The following is an 18,136-nucleotide window of genomic DNA, read 5'->3' as shown; positions in this document are numbered from 1 at the left end:
ATGGTTCTGGATCCCTGCCCCTCTGAAAGCTAAGTTGAGGGACTGGGACCAGGGAGGGTCTGGGAGGAGGGAACAAGGTTGGGAGTTGCAGGGATGAGATTGGGGGGAGTGGAGGCATTTAAAGTTAGCATAGGGAAGAGGGCTGTCCAGGAGCAGTCTCCCTTGGGTGGGCTAAGGGAGTGGGTTACTTGTCAGCATGTTGCTAGACTGGGCAGGGCAGTTCCAGTCTGTCTGTTTTGTCATGTATCTTGTCTTCTGTGTCTTAGCCCTTCCTCAGGTCTCAATGCCCTCTCTGCGCTCAAGGGGCACAGCGTGCTTCTCGGGCACCATCCCTAGGGTCTCAAATGCCCGTACTCATCGGCATAGTGCCAGTCGGGGGCTTCTTGCATAACAAGCTTATGGCGTGGATTGGTCTTGATTCTCAGAAGTTGCCGGTGGGTCCTCTTTTTGCTGCATCGGGAGCTCTGCTCTCTAGCCTTCCCTTCTCATGGACTGGGGCTTCTTCCCTGCATCCATACGTGCTTAGGTCTTGAAGACAGGCTTCTTGCTGCATCCATCATCTCAGTTTTGACAGTAACTTCTTGTACCGGGTCACTTACAGTCAATTCTTTTGTGGGGTTGCCATATGTGGTGGGTTGACCCTGGCTGGAGGCCAGGTGCCCACCAGAGCTGCTCTCTCACTCCCCTCATTCACTAAACAGGGGAGAAAAGGCATAATGAAATGCTTGTAGGTCGAGATAAGGACAGGGAGAGATCACTCACTAATTGTTGTCACGAGCAAAACAGACCAAACTTAGAGAGGGAATTCATCTAATTTATTACTAGGCAAAACAGAGTAGAGGAATGAGAAAATAAAATCAACTCTTAAAACACTTCCCCCCACCCCTCCCATCTTCCCGGGCTCAACTTCACTCCCGGCTTCAACCTTCCCCCCCTCAGCGGCACAGGGGGACGGGGAGTGGGGGTTACGGTCAGTTCATCTCACGGTGTTTCTGCTGCTTCTTCATCCTCAGGGGAGGACTCCTCTCATCGTTCCCCTGCTCCAGCATGGAGTCCCTCTCACGGGGTGCAGACCTTCAGGAGCAAACTGCTCCAGCGTGGGGTCCCCCACGGGGTCACAAGTCCTGCCAGCAAACCTGCCCTGGCGTGGGCTCCCCTCTTCACGGGTCCACCGGTCCGGCCTGGAACTTGCTCCAGCGTGGGCTTCCCACGGGCCGCAGCTTCCTTCAGGTGCCTCCACCTGCTCCGGCGTGGGGTCCTCCACGGGCTGCAGGTGGAATCGCTACACCCCCTCATCCTTCCTCCATGGGCTGCAGGGGACAGCCTGCTTCACCATGGCCTTCACCACGGGCTGCAGGGGGATCTCTGCTCCGGCGCCTGGAGCTCCTCCTCCCCCTCCATCTGCACTGACCTTGGTGTCTGCAGAGTTTCTTACATCTTCTCACTCCTCTCTCCGGCTGCAAAAGCTCTCTCTCTCCAAGTGTTTTTCTACTTCTTAAATATGTTATCACAGAGGTGCTGATTGGCTTGGCCTTGGCCAGCGGCGGGCCCGTCTTGGAGCCGGCTGGCATTGGCTCTGTCAGACACAGGGGGAGCTTCTAGCAGCTTCTCACAGAAGCCACCCCTGTAGCCCCCCCGCTACCAAAACCCTGCCACGCAAACCCAACACACCATACAGCTTCCTTGCCTGGGTGTCGCACCCCGTAGGTCGTCTTTGTTCAGCAGCCCCTCTGGTCTGGGAGTCATTCTTCTTGCCAAGAGTTTTCTCTCATCTTTGACTCGCATCCCTTGTAGCGTGCTGTGTCGTGTTGGTCTTTGTGTGTGGTGGCTGTGGAGCTGCTCTGCCTGGGGGTGTCGAGTCAGGGTTAGGTGGAATAGCAATAAGTGTATGGTTAGTGTGTCAGTATGGCCAGTCTGGAATTGTCTGGCTCTCACTCAGCAACTGGCTGACTTGTTTAATAATCTGGGGTTTTCTTTTTCAGGTGCAGAGAGAAGATGCGCACCAAAGATCAGGAGAGGAGGCAAGCAGAGGGCTGTAAGAAGGTGGGTTGGGCGGTGGTGTTGGAGGGAAGATATGGCTGGTGGCTATAGGACTATATGCAGATTTGTGTGGCTTTTATTTGGAAGGTGCAAGCCTGGGTGTGGACCCTGTAAGATGTGGATACAGGAGGTGATGCCGGTCAGGTGAGCAGCAACTAGCGGGCTGAAGTACAGCAGTTACTTTCACAGTGCTGCATTGCTGGTGAAGAGACAGAGATGGATATCAGAACGAGTGCCGAGGTGCGGACCGGGTCCGTGTGTGACCAAATAAACGCTTGTGGTCTCTTTCGCTGTGCCGGCTGCGTTGGCGCTTCGTTTGCAGGTGGTGAGGGGTTGTGATGGAGGGCAGGGGAGGAGGTGTGGGGGGGGGTATTAACGTATTCAACAAGGTCACATTGCTCGCATCCTCGGGATCCAAACGTGATGCTTCTTGGCTCCGCCCCTGACCCACGCCGAGCCGTGTGCCTGAAGCAAACTCCGGCAGCGCCGCGCATGCGCAGTGCAGCGCCACGCCCCCTCCCCGGAACCGGCTGCCGGCAGCCGGTGTGCAGAGGCTGCTGTGAGCCGAGGGAGGAGCGGAGGCGTCGCCGGGCTGCGGCTGCACGGAGGGAGAAGGTGAGCGGGGCAGCGGGACGGACCGGCGGGTCCCGGGGAAAGCCCCGAGGAGGGCGGCGGCAGCGGTGCCGCCTCCGAGGAGAGGCGGGGGGGCGGGGGGGGCGGCGGGGTCCGTGTCACAGAGGGGAGGGGGGCTGCCCGGAGCCGTGCGGCGGGTGGGGGGGGTGCGCGCCGTGTCGGACCCGGGCGGGGAGACCGTCCGGAGCCGCGCGGCGGGGGCTGCCCGGAGCCGGCGGGCGTCCGCGCCTTTCGGAGGTGGCTGAGGGGAGGCGGGGGGGGGGCGCCAGCCCGGAGCCGCGCTGCGGAGCTCGGGGCTGCCGTCGCGGCTCGGCGGGGCTTTCGGGTGAGTCGGCTTTGGGGTGAGGGCACGGGACGGTGTCCCCGCAGGGTCAGGAAGCGTGGAAGGCTGCCTCCCGCGGCACGCCGGGAGTTGCAGTCTTGGGGCACGCGGCTGCTGGTCGGCCATATTGGCTCCCCGGAGCACGCCGGGAAGTGTAGTCTTACGGCACTCTAATGGCTGCCACGCGGCGCTTGCCAGTGCGTGCCGGGAGGCGTGGTTTTCGCGGACGTGGCTGCCGGACAGCCCGACTTGCTCTCGCAGGAGCGCGAGGTTGGGGTTTTTTTGCCGGTTTCGAGTGGTTTTCTGCAGGCTTCCAGCCACTCCCGAGCAGCGGTGCGGCCGTGCTACGAGAGCGCGCGCGCGCGGTGAGGCGTTGCCCGGTGTCCCGAGACGAGCGCTACCGGTCGGACTCTCCGGAAGCCTGTCCGGCAGCCCCAGGCCGCCCCCGAGCCCTGGCGTGAAGGCGGCAAGCTGGCCCTCGCCTGTGCCGCTTTCTTCCTGAACGGGGGTGCTGGCGGCGGCGGCAGCGGCAGCAGCGCAGGGAAAGAGCGGCGTCTCCGGAAGCCCCTGCAGAAGGAGGAGGGTCTCCGGCCAGGGCCGACCTCCGGTAGTAACGGCCACTGCTTTTTCTTTCCCTCTCCCAGGCCGCGCTGAGGACGTGGTTGCCCGTCCCTCCCTTGGGGATGCCGTCGACTGCACCCGCCTCGCCTGTGCCTGGCCTGGCTCGCCTCGTGGCGTGGGGGCGAAAAGGGACAGGCGGCGGAGCGCTTACCGGCCGTGGACAGGAGCTGCCCTAAGGGAAGCTGGAATGGCCAGAGAAAGGTGAAGAAGAAGAAGAGATGGAAGGCTCTCCGGCCGGCAGCTGCCTCCCGCTGCAGGCAAGGGAGCGCCTGCCTCGCCGCGTGAGGAAAGATCCCTCGTTGCGCTCCGCGGCAGGTCAGGCTGCCGACGGGCACCGCAGGGTCGCCACGCGTAATCCAAAGCACGGTGCGGCCGCGTACCGAGGGAGGGAGGCAGGGAGGCAGGCTACTCATCTAGGCAGACTCGTCTCCTCGGAGCTGTAAGACACCCGTGTATTCTCTTAGGCGGAGGACAGCCGAGCGACCGGAGTGACAGCAAAGGAAAGGCGGAGAGCAGGAGAAAGAAGCGTCTGCGCTGGCAAGCTCTCCCGGCAGCGCCGAGAGCCAGAGCTGCGGTGAGTCCTGGGCCCGCGGGGCCCCATCGCCTCTCCTCTGCGTCGCGGGCCCTCCTCTGCCCCCCTCGCTTTCCCACCCCGCTGTGGGGTTTTTTGGTTTGCTTTCTGCTCCCCGCTATGTTCTTTTTCCATCTCGCTCTGACGGGCTGCCTGTCCCCACCTTTTTTAGGTCCTCGCTCTCTCTGCCCCGTAGCCCGTGGCTATTGTTTCCTTCTCTCTCTCCCTGTCTCTCTGTCCGGCCCCCAGCCACTGTTTCTGCATTCCTCCCCCTCGGTCCTGTAGCCCGTCGGTATTTCTGCCGTCTCTGGCTCTCTCTGTGCGGCTCCTCGTTCCTGTTGTTCGAGGTCTTCCTTCTCGGCTCCGTAGCGAGTCGTCGTGAGTCTCTCTCTTTCTCCGTCCCTCTTGAGCCTCTTCCCTGCCCCTCGTTTTGAAGGCCCGCCTCTCTGTCCCGGCACCCGTCGCTACGGTTCCTTTTTTCGGTCTGGCTCCGTCTCGCTCCCCGTCCCTGTTTTTCTAAAGTCTCCCCTCTCTGCCTCCTAGCCCGTCGGTACCTTTTTCTTTCCCCGTCGCGGTTCGTCTGGCTCCCTGTCCCTCTTTCTTTCTTCCTTCCTTCCTTCCTCCCTGTCTGCCCCGCAGCCCGTCCCTTCGTTCCTATCTCCTTCCCTCTCTGTCCCTCTCCCGGTCCCCGGCTTTAAACTCTGCTTCTCTGCCCGGTAGCTCGCCACCGTCTTACCTTTCCCCGTCTCTCTCTCTGTCCAGCTCCCTCTCTCGAATCTTCAATTCCTCCCTGTCGCTGCAGCAGCCTGTCGGGACTTTTTCCCCTGCCCGGCTTGCCTCTCCCTGTCTCGCGATTCCTCCCTCTCTGCCCTCTTAGCCGCGACCGTTTTTATATTCTCCGTCTCTCCCTCGGTCCGCCTCGAGATCCCGATTGTTTTTTAAAGCGACCGAATCGTCGAGGTTGGCAGAGACCTTTACGATTATCGGGTGGAACCGCAAACCTGGCGCTGGCAAGTCCCCCTCTGCCCCGCAGCCCGTCCCTTCCCTTCCGACGGCCTCTTTCTCCACCTCCCTCTGTCCGGCTCCCGGCCCCTCTTTTCCACTTCTGCCCTCTGTACCCTGTGGCTTTCCCCCTCTTCTTTCTCTCTCTGTCTCTGTTTGAGGAGGAGCAGCTGCCGCCCCAGCGTTCGCACCCCGTTCACGGTGTCGCGCGCACGCTTCTTCTCGGGCGCGCTTCCTCCTCCTCCTCCTCCGGGCTCGACCCGAGGCTTCCGGCAGCAGTCTCCGGGTGTCGGATTTTGTAAAATAATTAACGTAACTGAAAGGTGCAGCAGCGGGATCGGCCCGGGCGGGGCGCCTCCAGAGAGAGGGACCCCGAACAAAGAAATCCCGGGGCCGTTCCACGCTTGGGTCCCGGACACCCGCCCCTCGCGCGCTGTCCGCGCGTCCCTTAGTCCCGCGGTGACTTTTGGTCTGGGGTCTTCTACCGTCGTCTCGGATTCTTCTTCTGTATAGCTGTGGGCGGTGCGTTATTCCACAGGTGCTGCTGCGCCGATGCTCCGTACGTTCGCAGTAACGGGTAGAGCGGAAGGCTCCGTGGCCAGGGAAGAGCGGCACGGAGACGTTCCTGCTCGCTCCGTTGCACCGGAATTTCGACGGCTGGGTTCGGCCGCTAAATTGATGGCGCTACCGGAAGAAATTTCAGAAAAGTGAGTACTGTGCTTGTCTTTAATCTTTTAAAGTAATTTTTCTACGGGCGCCCGGTCCGTGGCTTAGATATTTGGTTTGCGGCGAAACAGACCCGGAACGTGGCTCCAAGTAGCGTTCCGATTCGCTGAAATTCCCCGTAGTCAGAGAGCAAGAATCGTGAATGTTGCTTGGCGGTTTGAAATCTCAGGCTTTCTCTGAAAGCTGACCTGCCAGAATGAGCCGAAAGCAGACCGAACGCCAATAGGGATGCCGCAGAAAAGGTCCTCTTCTTGACAGGAGAAGAGCTTGGCGAAACGTCAGCGCCGTTTCCCGTAGGGCCTCCGACGTACCGGTTCGGCAAGCGTGGGCTTTGTGCGATTCCCTCGGGGACGATGGCGAACAAACGTTGTACGGCAGAGAGTATCTTAGCTTACTTTCCATCTCCTGCTCGGTTACTTGCAGAATATTTAATTTGGCGTCGCACGGACCCAGAGGGACGGGTCCCCAACTCATGCTGGTAGGGCAACCCCAGTACCAGCCGGTAAAATCGGAAAAGAGTACGACGTTTTGAAACGTTTGCCTTGCGAGGAGAAGGGCCGTCTCTCGTTAGGCAACTGAATTCTGCGACCGATTTCCACGCCTCACGCGCGTGCGTGCGCGCACACGCGCCCCCCCACCCCCCCCCCAACAGGCAGGCTTTGAAGGAGGCAGTCCCTAAGGCAACGCGATCTAAAACGTGGAAGTTTTTTTTTCTATTTTTAATAGTTTCTTACGGATAGGAGGCTCGTGTGAGCATTTAGCCTGTCCTGTCCTTAATTCTGAACCCACTGGCTGGTGCAGAAGGACGGTCGTGTGACAAAAACAGCATGAAATTTGTCCCTGTGCCGGCTGCGTCCCGTGGTAAAGGAGTACATCTGTTATTCCTGCGTGAAAGATGTTTGATGAGCGTACCGCATCGTCAGAGCTGCTCTTGGTCTGCCTGCAAGTCGTGGGTTATGATTTAGAAATACGTTCGCCTACCGTTCCTTAACTGTGTGGTTTTGGTTTTTATTTTTTCAAAGAAAGGGTGGCTTTTTCGTCGATCTCTTTGTGAGAGTATCAAATCAGGCGGCGGTAAATACGTAGAAGCAACTAGGCGTACTACGGCGTGTACCGGACAGCGTTGGCGTGCCGCTCTGCTAGCAGCGGAGAGCCAGATGAGGATGCCCGTGGTAAGTACTCGTTCTGCCTCCGGCTGAACGGAAAGATTCTCATGTTGAGGGTTCCTGGGCTTGTCTGTGTGATTAGCATTACTTTTTTTTTTTTTTTTTTTTTTATATGAAACAGGGTCAGATAAGTGTTGATGAGTGGGACTTTGCGTACTCCTTTAGGTAGTTTTTCGTACTGAACCTTAGATCGGTTACAAAACTTAATCTTTGTGCAGTTTACACGTTTTGTAGCAACTACAAAGACATTTATCCTGTAGGTAAGCTGAAAATAAAAATGCGGTTTCTCACCTGATTTTTCTTTCGGAGGAACGCTCGCCCCCAGCGGCTGGTTTTTTTTGCTAGTGTTGTCGGGGGGAAGGAACGGCGGCGCTTGCCTGGTTTCTTCCCCTAGCCAGGGACCTGAAACTTTGTTTTCCTCAGCTGTTTCACTAGAAATTTACAAGTGTCGGTGGTCAACAGTGGCAGAGAATTGGGTGGCGTTTTCAATTTCAAAGGGAAGGAACGTGTTGATGTTAATTCTGTTACCAAAAGCGAAGTACCAGCTGCTTCCTCTTTCTAGATCTTCTCTCCTTTCGCCGTCCTCCCCGAGGGGTAACGTGGCCACGCCGTATACCTTTTCGGCTCTGGTACCGTTCGTTTGGTACGCAGGAGCGCTGTGAAATAAATAGAAGGGCTACGGACAGACATCTGCCATCGTTGCGGCTGCCTTAAATCGTGTATTTGTCCCTTTAGCCCGTCATTTCCTTTCCGCTCAGTTGAGTTACGTGCAGCGTTAGGTTCCAGTCGAGAGCGGTGCCGCCGAACAACGCTCTCGGAGCGTGCGCGGAGGAGGGCGGCCGAGATGGCGAGAGGTCTCCGAGGCGAGACTTAGGGGAGCGGCTGAGGTCACTTGGTTTGTTCAGCTTGGAGAAGGGAAGGCCGAGGGGTGACCTCATCGCAGTCTACACCTTCCTCGAGGGGGACGGCGGAGGGGGAGGCGCTGACCTCCGCTCTCTCCGGTGACCGGCACTAGGACCCGAGGAAACGGGACAAAGCTGCGTCAGGGCAAGTTCAGACCGGACGTTGGGAAAAGGCTTTTCACTGAGAGGGTGGTCGCTCAGTCACGGAACAGGCTCCCCAGGGAAGCGGTCGCAGCCACCGAGCCTGTCAGGAGTTCAAGGAGCGTCTGAACGATGCTCTTAGTCGCACGGTTTAGTTTTAGGTAGTCCCGCGTGGAGCGGGGGCTTGGTCTCGGCGATCCGTATGGGTCCCTTCCAACTTGAGATACTCTATGATTCTGTGAAATCTTCTGGGTTAGAAACGACCTTATTGTAATAGAGAATTCGCTGAACGTGGCTTTGTGCAAGGACTGTCGTCTTAGAATATCTTTTTTTTTTTCCCCCCCCCCCCCCCCAGATATGAGAAAAGCTCTGTCCAGAGATATGGAGACGAAATCAGTTGTACCTCACCCTGTGACACCGGAAGACATTGAGTAACTGTAAGCTGTGATGCTCAGTGAAATTACTAAGAGCGTGAAGTTTCCCGTGCCTTTGCTTTCACTCTCCCATTCTCTTGTCTTGCGGCACGTCGCATTTTTTGAGGCCGTGGAAGCGACACCGGGAGCGATGGGTTGTCAGAACCAGGTCCTCCTGCCTGTCGCTGGTTTTGCTTACCTTCGCCGTCTCTGTGTACCAGCCTGCATCTCTCTCTCTGTTCCTCAATCCCTGTCCTCTCTTCTCTGTTCTGCTTTGTTTCACTGCGTATGTCCCATTCCCTGTCCCACCTTATCCTTCCTTCCTTCTTCCTCGCCTTTTTCTTTGTCCTTTTGTCCTGCTCCCCGACCCTGTTTCTCGCTCCATCTGACCGTCCTTTTCCTGGCACCTTTGTGTCTCTGCTCCTTGCCCCCGTCTTTCTCTCCCCTCTGCCCAGTCCTCGTCTCCCTCTTTTGTCTCTCTGTCCCTCTGTCCTCCTTCTGCCTCTGCCCCTCTGTCCTGCTCCCTGCCCCTCTTTTTCTCACTCTGCCCCAGCGTCCCGCTCCCCGGTCCTCTTCCCCTCTGTTGCTCTCTCCTTTTATCTCTCCTTCTCCCTGCTCCCCAGCCCGGTTCTCTCACGCTCCCGCTTCCTTTTTTTATTCTCTGTTGCTCTGTCCTGCTCCCCGTGCCGCTGTCCCTCGCCGTACCTCTCGGTCCGGCTCCCTGCCCTTATTCTCTTTTCCTCCCTCGCCGTGGCGCTGCCCGCCCAGGGTCGTTTCTGCCTCTCTGTCCCGCTCCCCGTCCTGGTTTGTCGGTCGCCGTCCCGCTGCCTCTCTTCCTGCCGCTTCTTCCTGCCTCTCTGTCAGGCTCCCTGTCCCCGTCCTTCACTCGCCGTCCCTTTCCTTGCCTCGTGCTTTCTCGCTCGCCGCCGCCGCCGCCCCCCCCATCCAGCTGGCTGCCCCTTTTCTCCTCTCTTCTAGCGTCCTGCAGCCGGCTCCTCGGTTTTGGCGGCAGCCTGCACGTAGCAGCCCAGCTCTCCAGCAGCCTGACGGACCGACCGTGTGTCTGTTCCACGCCGGACTGGCGAGCGTGGCTCTGGGTAGGACAGCCGAGGTGCCCCAGGGCCGGGCCCCGAGCCCCGGTGCGGAGTCTCTCCCGGAACCGGCTCTGTGTGTGACTGAATAAACGCTTGCGGTCTCTTTTGCCGTGCCGGCTGCGTTGGCGCTTCCTTTGCGGGGGGGGGGGGGGCGAGGGGCCGTGATGGAGGGCAGGGGAGGAGGTGTGTGTGGGGGTATTAACGTATTCAACAAGGTCACATTGCTCGCATCCTCGGGATCCAAAAGTGATGCTTCTTGGCTCCGCCCCTCCCGCAAACTCCGCCCCTCACGCAAACTCCGCCCCTTACGCAAACTCCGCCCCTTACGCAAACTCCGCCCCTTACGCAAACTCCGCCCCTTACGCAAACTCCGCCCCTTACGCAAACTCCGCCCCTTACGCAAACTCCGCCCCTTACGCAAACTCCGCCCCTTACGCAAACTCCGCCCCTCACGCAAACTCCGCCCCTCACGCAAACTCCGCCCCTTACGCAAACTCCGCCCCTTACGCAAACTCCGCCCCTTACGCAAACTCCGCCCCTCACGCAAACTCCGCCCCTTACGCAAACTCCGCCCCTCACGCAAACTCCGCCCCTTACGCAAACTCCGCCCCTTACGCAAACTCCGCCCCTTACGCAAACTCCGCCCCTTACGCAAACTCCGCCCCTCACGCAAACTCCCCCCCTCACGCAAACTCCGCCCCTTACGCAAACTCCGCCCCTTACGCAAACTCCGCCCCTTACGCAAACTCCGCCCCTTACGCAAACTCCGCCCCTTACGCAAACTCCGCCCCTCACGCAAACTCCGCCCCTCACGCAAACTCCGCCCCTCACGCAAACTCCGCCCCTCACGCAAACTCCGCCCCTCACGCAAACTCCGCCCCTCACGCAAACTCCGCCCCTCACGCAAACTCCGCCCCTCACGCAAACTCCGCCCCTCACGCAAACTCCGCCCCTCACGCAAACTCCGCCCCTCACGCAAACTCCGCCCCTCACGCAAACTCCGCCCCTCACGCAAACTCCGCCCCTCACGCAAACTCCGCCCCTCACGCAGCGCACAGCGCATGCTCGCTCGGTGCTGCCGCCTAGCGACCAAATTTCGGTACTGCGGCGGCAGCGCCGCGCATGCGCAGTGCAGCGCCACGCCCCCTCCCCGGAACCGGCTGCCGGCAGCCGGTGTGCAGAGGCTGCTGTGAGCCGAGGGAGGAGCGGAGGCGTCGCCGGGCTGCGGCTGCACGGAGGGAGAAGGTGAGCGGGGCAGCGGGACGGACCGGCGGGGCCCGGGGAAAGCCCCGAGGAGGGCGGCGGCAGCGGTGCCGCCTCCGAGGAGAGGCGGGGGGGCGGGGGGGCGGCGGGGTCCGTGTCCCCGAGGGGAGGGGGGCTGCCCGGAGCCGGGCGGCGGGGGGGGGGGGGTGCGCGCCGTGTCGGAACCGGGCGGGGAGACCGTCCGGAGCCGCGCGGCGGGGGGCTGCCCGGAGCCGGCGGGCGTCCGCGCCTTTCGGAGGTGGCTGAGGGGAGGCGGGGGGGGGGGGCGCCAGCCCGGAGCCGCGCTGCGGAGCTCGGGGCTGCCGTCGCGGCTCGGCGGGGCTTTCGGGTGAGTCGGCTTTGGGGTGAGGGCACGGGACGGTGTCCCCGCAGGGTCAGGAAGCGTGGAAGGCTGCCTCCCGCGGCACGCCGGGAGTTGCAGTCTTGGGGCACGCGGCTGCTGGTCGGCCATATTGGCTCCCCGGAGCACGCCGGGAAGTGTAGTCTTACGGCACTCTAATGGCTGCCACGCGGCGCTTGCCAGTGCGTGCCGGGAGGCGTGGTTTTCGCGGACGTGGCTGCCGGACAGCCCGACTTGCTCTCGCAGGAGCGCGAGGTTGGGGTTTTTTTGCCGGTTTCGAGTGGTTTTCTGCAGGCTTCCAGCCACTCCCGAGCAGCGGTGCGGCCGTGCTACGAGAGCGCGCGCGCGCGCGGTGAGGCGTTGCCCAGTGTCCCGAGACGAGCGCTACCGGTCGGACTCTCCGGAAGCCTGTCCGGCAGCCCCAGGCCGCCCCCGAGCCCTGGCGTGAAGGCGGCAAGCTGGCCCTCGCCTGTGCCGCTTTCTTCCTGAACGGGGGGTGCTGGCGGCGGCGGCAGCGGCAGCAGCGCAGGGAAAGAGCGGCGTCTCCGGAAGCCCCTGCAGAAGGAGGAGGGTCTCCGGCCAGGGCCGACCTCCGGTAGTAACGGCCACTGCTTTTTCTTTCCCTCTCCCAGGCCGCGCTGAGGACGTGGTTGCCCGTCCCTCCCTTGGGGATGCCGTCGACTGCACCCGCCTCGCCTGTGCCTGGCCTGGCTCGCCTCGTGGCGTGGGGGCGAAAAGGGACAGGCGGCGGAGCGCTCACCGGCCGTGGACAGGAGCTGCCCTAAGGGAAGCTGGAATGGCCAGAGAAAGGTGAAGAAGAAGAAGAAGAAGAGATGGAAGGCTCTCCGGCCGGCAGCTGCCTCCCGCTGCAGGCAAGAGAGCGCCTGCCTCGCCGCGTGAGGAAAGATCCCTCGTTGCGCTCCGCGGCAGGTCAGGCTGCCGACGGGCACCGCAGGGTCGCCACGCGTAATCCAAAGCACGGTGCGGCCGCGTACCGAGGGAGGGAGGCAGGGAGGCAGGCTACTCATCTAGGCAGACTCGTCTCCTCGGAGCTGTAAGACACCCGTGTATTCTCTTAGGCGGAGGACAGCCGAGCGACCGGAGTGACAGCAAAGGAAAGGCGGAGAGCAGGAGAAAGAAGCGTCTGCGCTGGCAAGCTCTCCCGGCAGCGCCGAGAGCCAGAGCTGCGGTGAGTCCTGGGCCCGCGGGGCCCCATCGCCTCTCCTCTGCGTCGCGGGCCCTCCTCTGCCCCCCTCGCTTTCCCACCCCGCTGTGGGGTTTTTTGGTTTGCTTTCTGCTCCCCGCTATGTTCTTTTTCCATCTCGCTCTGACGGGCTGCCTGTCCCCACCTTTTTTAGGTCCTCGCTCTCTCTGCCCCGTAGCCCGTGGCTATTGTTTCCTTCTCTCTCTCCCTGTCTCTCTGTCCGGCCCCCAGCCACTGTTTCTGCATTCCTCCCCCTCGGTCCTGTAGCCCGTCGGTATTTCTGCCGTCTCTGGCTCTCTCTGTGCGGCTCCTCGTTCCTGTTGTTCGAGGTCTTCCTTCTCGGCTCCGTAGCGAGTCGTCGTGAGTCTCTCTCTTTCTCCGTCCCTCTTGAGCCTCTTCCCTGCCCCTCGTTTTGAAGGCCCGCCTCTCTGTCCCGGCACCCGTCGCTACGGTTCCTTTTTTCGGTCTGGCTCCGTCTCGCTCCCCGTCCCTGTTTTTCTAAAGTCTCCCCTCTCTGCCTCCTAGCCCGTCGGTACCTTTTTCTTTCCCCGTCGCGGTTCGTCTGGCTCCCTGTCCCTCTTTCTTTCTTCCTTCCTCCTTCCTCCCTGTCTGCCCCGCAGCCCGTCCCTTCGTTCCTTCTCCTTCCCTCTCTGTCCCTCTCCCGGTCCCCGGCTTTAAACTCTGCTTCTCTGCCCGGTAGCTCGCCACCGTCTTACCTTTCCCCGTCTCTCTCTCTGTCCAGCTCCCTCTCTCGAATCTTCAATTCCTCCCTGTCGCTGCAGAAGCCTGTCGGGACTTTTTCCCCTGCCCGGCTTGCCTCTCCCTGTCTCGCGATTCCTCCCTCTCTGCCCTCTTAGCCGCGACCGTTTTTATATTCTCCGTCTCTCCCTCGGTCCGCCTCGAGATCCCGATTGTTTTTTAAAGCGACCGAATCGTCGAGGTTGGCAGAGACCTTTACGATTATCGGGTGGAACCGCGAACCTGGCGCTGGCAAGTCCCCCTCTGCCCCGCAGCCCGTCCCTTCCCTTCCGACGGCCTCTTTCTCCACCTCCCTCTGTCCGGCTCCCGGCCCCTCTTTTCCACTTCCGCCCTCTGTACCCTGTGGCTTTCCCCCTCTTCTTTCTCTCTCTGTCTCTGTTTGAGGAGGAGCAGCTGCCGCCCCAGCGTTCGCACCCGTTCACGGTGTCGCGCGCACGCTTCTTCTCGGGCGCGCTTCCTCCTCCTCCTCCTCCTCGGGCTCGACCCGAGGCTTCCGCAGCAGTCTCCGGGTGTCGGATTTTGTAAAATAATTAACGTAACTGAAAGGTGCAGCAGCGGGATCGGCCCGGGCGGGGCGCCTCCAAAGAGAGGGACCCCGAACAAAGAAATCCCGGGGCCGTTCCACGCTTGGGTCCCGGACACCCGCCCCTCGCGCGCTGTCCGCGCGTCCCTTAGTCCCGCGGTGACTTTTGGTCTGGGGTCTTCTACCGTCGTCTCGGATTCTTCTTCTGTATAGCTGTGGGCGGTGCGTTATTCCACAGGTGCTGCTGCGCCGATGCTCCGTACGTTCGCAGTAACGGGTAGAGCGGAAGGCTCCGTGGCCAGGGAAGAGCGGCACGGACACGTTCCTGCTCGCTCCGTTGCACCGGAATTTCGACGGCTGGGTTCGGCCGCTAAATTGATGGCGCTACCGGAAGAAATTTCAGAAAAGTGAGTACTGTGCTTGTCTTTAATCTTTTAAAGTAATTTTTCTACGGGCGCCCGGTCCGTGGCTTAGATATTTGGTTTGCGGCGAAACAGACCCGGAACGTGGCTCCAAGTAGCGTTCCGATTCGCTGAAATTCCCCGTAGTCAGAGAGCAAGAATGGTGAATGTTGCTTGGCGGTTTGAAATCTCAGGCTTTCTCTGAAAGCTGACCTGCCAGAATGAGCCGAAAGCAGGCCGAACGCCAATAGGGATGCCGCAGAAAAGGTCCTCTTCTTGACAGGAGAAGAGCTTGGCGAAACGTCAGCGCCGTTTCCCGTAGGGCCTCCGACGTACCGGTTCGGCAAGCGTGGGCTTTGTGCGATTCCCTCGGGGACGATGGCGAACAAACGTTGTACGGCAGAGAGTATCTTAGCTTACTTTCCATCTCCTGCTCGGTTACTTGCAGAATATTTAATTTGGCGTCGCACGGACCCAGAGGGACGGGTCCCCAACTCATGCTGGTAGGGCAACCCCAGTACCAGCCGGTAAAATCGGAAAAGAGTACGACGTTTTGAAACGTTTGCCTTGCGAGGAGAAGGGCCGTCTCTCGTTAGGCAACTGAATTCTGCGACCGATTTCCACGCCTCACGCGCGTGCGTGCGCGCACACGCGCCCCCCCCCACCCCCCCCCAACAGGCAGGCTTTGAAGGAGGCAGTCCCTAAGGCAACGCGATCTAAAACGTGGAAGTTTTTTTTTCTATTTTTAATAGTTTCTTACGGATAGGAGGCTCGTGTGAGCGTTTAGCCTGTCCTGTCCTTAATTCTGAACCCACTGGCTGGTGCAGAAGGACGGTCGTGTGACAAAAACAGCATGAAATTTGTCCCTGTGCCGGCTGCGTCCCGTGGTAAAGGAGTACATCTGTTATTCCTGCGTGAAAGATGTTTGATGAGCGTACCGCATCGTCAGAGCTGCTCTTGGTCTGCCTGCAAGCCGTGGGTTATGATTTAGAAATACGTTCGCCTACCGTTCCTTAACTGTGTGGTTTTGGTTTTTATTTTTTCAAAGAAAGGGTGGCTTTTTCGTCGATCTCTTTGTGAGAGTATCAAATCAGGCGGCGGTAAATACGTAGAAGCAACTAGGCGTACTACGGCGTGTACCGGACAGCGTTGGCGTGCCGCTCTGCTAGCAGCGGAGAGCCAGATGAGGATGCCCGTGGTAAGTACTCGTTCTGCCTCCGGCTGAACGGAAAGATTCTCATGTTGAGGGTTCCTGGGCTTGTCTGTGTGATTAGCATTACTTTTTTTTTTTTTTTTTTTTTTTTTTATATGAAACAGGGTCAGATAATTGTTGATGAGTGGGACTTTGCGTACTCCTTTAGGTAGTTTTTCGTACTGAACCTTAGATCGGTTACAAAACTTAATCTTTGTGCAGTTTACACGTTTTGTAGCAACTACAAAGACATTTATCCTGTAGGTAAGCTGAAAATAAAAATGCGGTTTCTCACCTGATTTTTCTTTCGGAGGAACGCTCGCCCCCAGCGGCTGGTTTTTTTTGCTAGTGTTGTCGGGGGGAAGGAACGGCGGCGCTTGCCTGGTTTCTTCCCCTAGCCAGGGACCTGAAACTTTGTTTTCCTCAGCTGTTTCACTAGAAATTTACAAGTGTCGGTGGTCAACAGTGGCAGAGAATTGGGTGGCGTTTTCAATTTCAAAGGGAAGGAACGTGTTGATGTTAATTCTGTTACCAAAAGCGAAGTACCAGCTGCTTCCTCTTTCTAGATCTTCTCTCCTTTCGCCGTCCTCCCCGAGGGGTAACGTGGCCACGCCGTATACCTTTTCTGCTCTGGTACCGTTCGTTTGATACGCAGGAGCGCTGTGAAATAAATAGAAGGGCTACGGACAGACATCTGCCATCGTTGCGGCTGCCTTAAATCGTGTATTTGTCCCTTTAGCCCGTCATTTCCTTTCCGCTCAGTTGAGTTACGTGCAGCGTTAGGTTCCAGTCGAGAGCGGTGCCGCCGAACAACGCTCTCGGAGCGTGCGCGGAGGAGGGCGACCGAGATGGCGAGAGGTCTCCGAGGCGAGACTTAGGGGGAGCGGCTGAGGTCACTTGGTTTGTTCAGCTTGGAGAAGGGAAGGCCGAGGGGTGACCTCATCGCAGTCTACACCTTCCTCGAGGGGGACGGCGGAGGGGGAGGCGCTGACCTCCGCTCTCTCCGGTGACCGGCACTAGGACCCGAGGAAACGGGACGAAGCTGCGTCAGGGCAAGTTCAGACCGGACGTTGGGAAAAGGCTTTTCACTGAGAGGGCGGTCGGTCAGTCACGGAACAGGCTCCCCAGGGAAGCGGTCGCAGCCACCGAGCCTGTCAGGAGTTCAAGGAGCGTCTGAACGATGCTCTTAGTCGCACGGTTTAGTTTTAGGTAGTCCCGCGTGGAGCGGGGGCTTGGTCTCGGCGATCCGTATGGGTCCCTTCCAACTTGAGATACTCTATGATTCTGTGAAATCTTCTGGGTTAGAAACGACCTTATTGTAATAGAGAATTCGCTGAACGTGGCTTTGTGCAAGGACTGTCGTCTTAGAATATCTTTTTTTTTTTTTCTTCCCCCCCCCCCCAGATATGAGAAAAGCTCTGTCCAGAGATATGGAGACGAAATCAGTTGTACCTCACCCTGTGACACCGGAAGACATTGAGTAACTGTAAGCTGTGATGCTCAGTGAAATTACTAAGAGCGTTAAGTTTCCCGTGCCTTTGCTTTCACTCTCCCATTCTCTTGTCTTGCGGCACGTCGCATTTTTGAGGCCGTGGAAGCGACACCGGGAGCGATGGGTTGTCAGAACCAGGTCCTCCTGCCTGTCGCTGGTTTTGCTTACCTTCGCCGTCTCTGTGTACCAGCCTGCATCTCTCTCTCTGTTCCTCAATCCCTGTCCTCTCTTCTCTGTTCTGCTTTGTTTCGCTGCGTATGTCCCGTTCCCTGTCCCACCTTTATGGTTCCTTCCTTCTTCCTCGCCTTTTTCTTTGTCCTTTTGTCCTGCTCCCCGACCCTGTTTCTCGCTCCATCTGACCGTCCTTTTCCTGGCACCTTTGTGTCTCTGCTCCTTGCCCCCGTCTTCTCTCCCCTCTGCCCAGTCCTCGTCTCCCTCTTTTGTCTCTCTGTCCCTCTGTCCTCCTTCTGCCTCTGCCCCTCTGTCCTGCTCCCTGCCCCTCTTTTTCTCACTCTGCCCCAGCGTCCCGCTCCCCGGTCCTCTTCCCCTCTGTTGCTCTCTCCTTTTATCTCTCCTTCTCCCTGCTCCCCAGCCCGGTTCTCTCACGCTCCCGCTTCCTTTTTTTATTCTCTGTTGCTCTGTCCTGCTCCCCGTGCCGCTGTCCCTCGCCGTACCTCTCGGTCCGGCTCCCTGCCCTTATTCTCTTTTCCTCCCTCGCCGTGGCGCTGCCCGCCCAGGGTCGTTTCTGCCTCTCTGTCCCGCTCCCCGTCCTGGTTTGTCGGTCGCCGTCCCGCTGCCTCTCTTCCTGCCGCTTCTTCCTCCCTCTCTGTCAGGCTCCCTGTCCCCGTCCTTCACTCGCCGTCCCTTTCCTTGCCTCGTGCTTTCTCGCTCGCCGCCGCCGCCCCCCCCATCCAGCTGGCTGCCCCTTTTCTCCTCTCTTCTAGCGTCCTGCAGCTGGCTCCTCGGTTTTGGCGGCAGCCTGCACATAGCAGCCCAGCTCTCCAGCAGCCTGACGGACCGACCGTGTGTCTGTTCCACGCCGGACTGGCGAGCGTGGCTCTGGGTAGGACAGCCGAGGTGCCCCAGGGCCGGGCCCCGAGCCCCGGTGCGGAGTCTCTCCCGGAACCGGCTCTGTGTGTGACTGAATAAACGCTTGCGGTCTCTTTTGCCGTGCCGGCTGCGTTGGCGCTTCCTTTGCGGGGGGGGGGGCGAGGGGCCGTGATGGAGGGCAGGGGAGGAGGTGTGTGTGGGGGTATTAACGTATTCAACAAGGTCACATTGCTCGCATCCTCGGGATCCAAAAGTGATGCTTCTTGGCTCCGCCTGACCCA

General features: G+C 59.5%; 3 long non-coding RNA genes across 3 annotated transcripts; all 3 read left to right on the top strand.

The window, feature by feature from the left end:
- Nucleotides 1-2,563: 2,563 nt before the first annotated feature.
- On the top strand, nucleotides 2,564-6,086 carry LOC129200517 (uncharacterized). The gene is made up of 4 exons (XR_008574947.1): nucleotides 2,564-2,655; nucleotides 3,640-3,897; nucleotides 4,081-4,190; nucleotides 5,728-6,086. It is a non-coding gene; the product is annotated as an uncharacterized LOC129200517 (long non-coding RNA).
- A 943-nt stretch (nucleotides 6,087-7,029) lies between these two features.
- Nucleotides 7,030-9,684, top strand: LOC129200519 (uncharacterized). The gene is made up of 3 exons (XR_008574949.1): nucleotides 7,030-7,087; nucleotides 8,480-8,561; nucleotides 9,516-9,684. It is a non-coding gene; the product is annotated as an uncharacterized LOC129200519 (long non-coding RNA).
- Nucleotides 9,685-11,903: 2,219 nt separating this feature from the next.
- LOC129200518 (uncharacterized) lies at nucleotides 11,904-14,037 on the top strand. The gene is made up of 3 exons (XR_008574948.1): nucleotides 11,904-12,130; nucleotides 12,314-12,423; nucleotides 13,959-14,037. It is a non-coding gene; the product is annotated as an uncharacterized LOC129200518 (long non-coding RNA).
- Nucleotides 14,038-18,136: the final 4,099 nt, after the last annotated feature.

This window comes from Grus americana, unplaced genomic scaffold, assembly GCF_028858705.1.
Source record: "Grus americana isolate bGruAme1 unplaced genomic scaffold, bGruAme1.mat scaffold_256, whole genome shotgun sequence".
NCBI classification, from domain to species: Eukaryota; Metazoa; Chordata; class Aves; order Gruiformes; family Gruidae; genus Grus; species Grus americana.
This window is presented reverse-complemented; position numbering and strand designations above follow the sequence as displayed.